The sequence below is a fragment of the Anopheles aquasalis genome, chromosome 3 (assembly GCF_943734665.1).
Source record: "Anopheles aquasalis chromosome 3, idAnoAquaMG_Q_19, whole genome shotgun sequence".
Taxonomy (NCBI): domain Eukaryota; kingdom Metazoa; phylum Arthropoda; class Insecta; order Diptera; family Culicidae; genus Anopheles; species Anopheles aquasalis.
Genome location: NC_064878.1, coordinates 62,367,992 through 62,373,991, shown reverse-complemented (window position 1 = coordinate 62,373,991; position 6,000 = coordinate 62,367,992). Strand labels below are relative to the sequence as shown.

The following is a 6,000-nucleotide window of genomic DNA, read 5'->3' as shown; positions in this document are numbered from 1 at the left end:
AAAGGCTTTAGGCGAGGTGTGCGGAGAGGCCGCAGGAGCCGGTCTGCCACTTACTTTCAACTTAACCCGACACCGTCATTCTGTTTCCTGTGCTCGCAAAGGCACTGGCATTTTGAGGGTTCCTCCTTTTTTTTGTGAAAAGTTGGCCGCGTGAACTCCTCTGTTCTACCGCCACGGTGGACGTGATTTCTCCCCAAAGCCGGGATGACGCTTTGACGCTGTTTTGTCGGCGTGGGTTTGCGGCCAGTCGGACCAGCGTCCGGACAATGATCCTTTTCCCCGTTCGCTCGCTTTTGCTGGGCTTGGCTTTTTGTGGTTTTGCGATCGAGCGGCCAGCTCGAGTGAAGCGTTAGCCAAAAGATTATTCGCCCCGTTCCGTTTCGCGTCCCGTAGCTCGTAGCTTCTAATGTACCGCACCGGAACGATGGTCACAAGGATCAAAAAGGACAAGCGAAGCGAACGGATGGGTGAAGGGACGCAATCCGTTCGTTCGTTCGTTTCGAGGAGCAAGATTTAAGATGAACTGTGGTCCCATTAGTTCGCTTTTGGTGGTTTCTGCCACGGTCGTCGTTGTCCATATCTCCCTGGCATTAACTGCCAGATGGAAACGACTGCCAGCTGCATAACGCTCATTGAGAGAAAGGCAGCAGAGCTTTATCTACTTCAATCGGCCCCCCGGCGGGGTGGCTACCACTATAGTGAGTGCGGCGCGAGTTTAATTATGAAGAAAGATGTTGCTCTAGCAAATGAAATGGACCACAAATCTCGGCCGTGGAGAAGTCGCACACCATAAAAACGGTGCCGGAGTGTGCGAGATGAATTACCCCGAAAAGTGGCCCGAGTTCAGAGTGCACAAACATAAAAATCAACATCGACATTGCCCGCTGGAGCCCGCATCGGCGAAAGTGTCGATAAATTCTCCCACTCGTAAACAGAAACACAAACACCCTTCAGGAGTATTCAGCTGCTACGCAAATCGCACAGAACATCCTCTCAACTTTGTAACCTTGTCGGTGGTGGTGGTGGTGCTCGGCCGATTTGGCCCGAAACGGGGTGTGTTCGCCATTTGGAGCAGCAGATAAGCGAATCGCGGATTTATTTCTATTTTAGGAACGAATCGCACTTCCTGCACGCATCGCGTATACCATCGCTTCTGGGAGCTCAGATTCCGACGACGTGCGGCCCGTGACCTTGGAGAGTGGGGTTTTCGGTTGGTTGCGCCTTTCACTTTGCACCATTTGCTTCTTGGAGCGATGAGTTTCTTACTCTTACGTGGTGCTTGAGATCGACACAGCAAACCAGCAAATCTGGTCAGCAGAAAGATGATGATTTGGCAATACATTGATTGGGAAGAAAAGATTTAGCTTGATCATCTCCAGCACGAAAACAGCAGCAGCAATCCGTAGTAGGGTAGGGATGAGTTGGCAGAGTTTGCGTCTGTTAGCAAATCATCAGAGTAGACATTGATAAAGTCGTGGTTCAGTTTTCGATAGATTCGCGTTCGCCATGCCCATGCGGCTCCGTTGTGGTAAAGTGCTTTAAAGGAACTAAGGGAACATCTCGCCTCGAATCAGTCGAAGCGCCACACGAGGGCACACGTCTAATTATCCTCTGTGGAGGACGCGGCTGGCCAATTCCAGGGAAACATCATCCACCGGTAAGCCCGTACAGCGTGTATCGCCACCAGCGCGTGGTTTCGCCTTTGCGAGCTCCGGCGTGGTAAACAAAAGGCAACCGGCCATGTCGCCGGTTCCATCGTCACGGCTCCCTGCGCATAACCCGGACCACGAGATGTCGCACGCGACTCCACGAGCTGAAGTTGGAGCTCCAGGGTTGGGGATGAGTTTCGTTAAAAATTCAATAGCCGCACCGTGGTCAGGTGTGGCGTGCTGGCTCCGGCAAAGAGCGTGTGAGAGGGGCCATGTGGTTTGGCCTGTGCAAACGCAAACGTTCCACGTTCCAGGCCAGCAGAACCGCCTACACACACCCAACAACCCCCCAGGGGGAAGATTTGAGAGAAGAAGCGTGAGCACGAGAGAGCGAGAGAGCGCGACAACCACGGCAAGAGGTTGAGCGGACATCAATTATGCTTTCATCGACAGTTTTTATGCTGCACAGCACACCGAGATCCCGGCCAGCCCCCTGCGAGAGTGTGATGCTCGCGATGGAATCGATGAACCAAGATCGAGGAAGAGAACGATTGAGAGAGAGAGAGAGCACGCGCGCCCGCTGTGGCTACGAAGGGAGAGAGTGTGTCCCTTGTTCCAAATGGGAAGAGGAAGAACCTGGAGGCAACCGCGGGCTGGAGAAAGCTGCAGAGAACGCGCTGTCCATCGAGAAGATGCTGCATGGTCCAAGGAAAGGTGATGCTGGCCGAGCATAAACCGTGATGCTCTCGCGCTCGCATTCGCTCCTCGTTCTCTTCATCGATGCTCTCTCGCGCTCTCGTGTGGGCGGGTGGACCGTAGAAAGGCCGCCGAGCAGCATCGTCGCGGTCGTCGCGGCAGGTTCTGATCCGAGTACCGAGCGAGCCATCTTCCTGTGCTGTCGTCGTCGGAGTCAGTGTCGCCTGTACCGTGTTCGCCTACTGCCATTCGCCTGTGTCGCAGCAGCAACAGCAGCAGCAGCAGCAGTGTGTATTTCCCTGGCTTGCTTTGGCTCTAGCTGGTGGGTTGGTGCTGCTGGTGTACTTTTGTGTTCAGCTCATCTCCCCTCCCCGGAAGGGACATTTGAAACCAGGATAACCAGGACCATTCCCTCTGGTGAAGTGAAACAGTATCGGCCAAGTGACGGTTTTTGGAGTGTACCACGTCGTGTGTGCTTGTGTGTGCAAGAAGAAAACAAGAAAAAGACCCCAGAGAGAGAGAACTTATGCTCACAAACAACATGATTCGCAAACCGAAGATGCTGCGTTGTGAAGATGAAGATGCTGTTGTGTTGGCCGAGCTCAGATGCTGTGACCACGCACCGTGTGGTTGCGTGCGTGCGTGTGTTGTGGAACGAGAAGAACCAGAAAGAGAGAGAGAGAGAGATCGAGAAAGAGAATGGCTGGCTGGCTGGAATGGGATGGGATCTTTAAAAGGCCAAACGGGACACAAACGGGGTAAACTCCGATGGCAAGTTGCTGAAGCAGTGATGTCTTTCGCCTCCTCCTCCCGGTCCCTGGATCAACCCCAATGGCCGTCGGTTTGATGTGTTTCTCGGCGCTGCGCTGCTGTGGGGTGGATGATGATTACGCCTCGAAACCCACCCACCCTGCCATGTTGGGTGTGGGTGTAGCGGGTGTCCCGAACCGCGCTGGAACCGCGTCTCAAGGAGAAGAAGGCGAAGCAGGCCGATAGAGTGAGCGAGCGAGTGCGCACATGAACAAACGAGTGAACGAGCGAACGAGAGAGACAGTAACGGGATGGAAGAAATAGAAGCAGGCGTAAATAAAGAAACAACCCCGGATCCCGACCGTGGGGGGGCGGCGGTTGTGAAGAGAAGAAGCCAGCGAGGAAGAGGAACACATAATGGATGCTGTGGACTGGCCTGGCATGTGGCCTGGGCCCGGGCCTGTGCCTGCGCCTGGAATGGCCTCGCGTCGTTCCTCGGGGTGGGAATAGCGCTAGGGTTGCTGAGATTCGCCTTTTTCTTTGCGATTCGCACACAGAGCTTGTGTATGCGCGAGTGTGTGAGAAGCTGTCCTTTCCTTTCACGGCCTGCTGCCTGCTTGTCTCTTCGTCGTCGCTTCTCTATGCTGTCTCCACACATTCGCGCATTGGACTCTGGCCACCACCAATGGCTCAAGACTCGAGAGCAATTCTAGGCGAGGAGGGCAATGCCGAAGATGGTGCACAGAGATGGACACGGAGCAACATCACAACATAGCCTATAGTCTCGGCGATGCCATTGACCGTAACCGTACGCCCGAAGGCCCCTCTACACACGCAGTCCACGCAGAACCGGGAGGGGTAAATAAACTCAATTGAGAGCTGCGGTGCTGCTGGCACTTGAAAGTGGCACGCGCATCACCAAGAAGAAGAAAAGGGAGTATAGTAGCCTTTCTAAGATTGCTCCGTTCTGGCAGAGCGAGGGACAGGAAGTCATCTCTCCATGAGAGGCGAACTCCATCGATGGCCGATGTGGAAAATGCGGACTTCGCATAATGTCAAACTTTCGTAGTTACCATGCATCGGTAATACACGGGTCTCTGTGTACCGCCATGTTTACTGAGGACCTAAAACGGGCGAGGAGTCACCAGAGATCCCTCCCCATTAATTGAATGCATTAAAGCCAATCGAGAAAATTGAATAGATAACACTCGCCTCACAACAAAAGCATCTCCAGTCCCCTGTCAGTGCATACATCCCACACACAACCGCACACAAAAGACCATTAACATGGATCGCCGCACTCGAAACATGAGAATCCATGGTAACGTGTATGAATGCATGTCACCGTGATAACTGAGCATGCTAGCCGATACCAATGAGGGCGATGTGAGGTTCTGGAGCACCAACCATCGATCGATGGCAGCCGCTCCAAATCGTTTAGCTCGGTGGGCTTTTGTGGCGTTATCTGGTCGCTAGAAATAGCAACGGCAGCACCAGCACCAGCACCAGCACCAGCATAACCGCCCCAGACTGGCTGGCTGCGGTTGAGGTTGTTGTGCGATTAGGGCCGAGCTCGACCATGATAAGAAAACGACCTCTACAGACTGTTCTAACGATGGTGCGCAGGAACGCATTCCGATTTATTCCCGGGGTTGGGGCTGATGGATGACATTTTTATTTGTTGTTTTTCGATGCCATCAAATCACAGATCGTTGTCGATTGGCCCCTGGGTTAACTTTATGTAACCACTAGAGTAGCTAGGGGTCACCAAAAAGAAGACCCATGAGGTCCGAGGGTCCCAGCGAGGCGAGACACTGATAATTTGTTTATTTCCAGAATCATCCTCCATCCAACGGAGCTCATAAATTGTGGTCGAAACCAAGTGTAATCAAGTCAAGCTTATCAGCAGCAACCCCAGCAGCAGGAGTGAAGCAGATCAACAGATTGACTGTTCAGTGGCTAGTGGGTGTGTTGTGCGCGTGTCTGTGCGACTGTGTCAGTGCGTGTGGCTGTTTTTTTGTGTGTGCGGCCATCGCGACCGGCACCCGGAAGGTTGTAAGGCGTGAGATTTGATAAATTACCTCCAAAACCGTTTGACCGTATCCGGCGTTCCGATCAGCAGCGAGCAGCAACAGAAGCTTCCGTGTAATCAACAGGATACATCAACGAAGGTAAGTCGAAAGGATAACTTGGGGGCTGGTTGTTGATTTCGATAACTTAGTAGAGAGACAGGACAGAGGAGCGATGGTGCTGGTCGGGCTGGTGATTGGCACCCGGGCAACTCACCAAAAATTGATCCCCCGGTCTTAAGATGGTCCCCGGGAACACAACCACATCGGTCCGTGGTGTGAAGGTGTCGACCAAGGGCAGTAATATTGGGTGTTAATAAATATAAACCAGGCCGTAAAATACGCTTTTTATGGCACAAACCCTCCGGTGCCCTTGCTGGAGTTGGTGAGAGAGAGGGAAAGATTGGCACTGGGATTTTCGATGGAAATACTTGTCTTTTCGACTTAAGCCAGAATCTGCCAGCTACAAGCCGCAAACTCGTGAACGTGAACGGCTGGATGGATTAATTGTTGGATAATTTTACGAGTCCGTGGTATCGTAAATGTCACGCCGAGAGAGTGCCAGCCAAACCTCTGGAACTGGCTCAGACTCCAAAAGTTTAAATGTCAATTCCCTCTGTTTTGCACCATAAAAGATCAGATGAAAGGTTAAATGTAGTGCACCATTTCGCACGCATCTTGGCCTCGCTTTAATCCTATTTTCCGCTATCCAGACGTACAATCACGGGCACGGGACAGGAAGCTGAAGTTCATTCATTCGCCTAAAGACAGTAAACGCCTCCCTCTTTTAAAATCTTCCCCTTTTCCGGTTGGAATACCAGGGAGGGGGAGTGAAC

General features: G+C 52.6%; 1 protein-coding gene across 4 annotated transcripts in view; it reads left to right on the top strand.

The window, feature by feature from the left end:
- Positions 1-2,492: 2,492 nt before the first annotated feature.
- LOC126575998 (uncharacterized) overlaps positions 2,493-6,000 on the top strand; it is a 49,268-nt gene continuing 45,760 nt past the window's right edge. The window contains exons 1-2 of one of the 4 annotated variants that reach the window (XM_050237054.1): positions 2,493-2,632; positions 4,932-5,266. The gene's annotated coding sequence lies outside the window, so the exon portion shown is untranslated. Of the gene's footprint in view, positions 2,668-2,744; positions 2,763-4,931; positions 5,267-6,000 lie in introns of those variants that run through there. The other 3 variants (XM_050237053.1, XM_050237052.1, XM_050237055.1) reach the window with 3 other exon arrangements.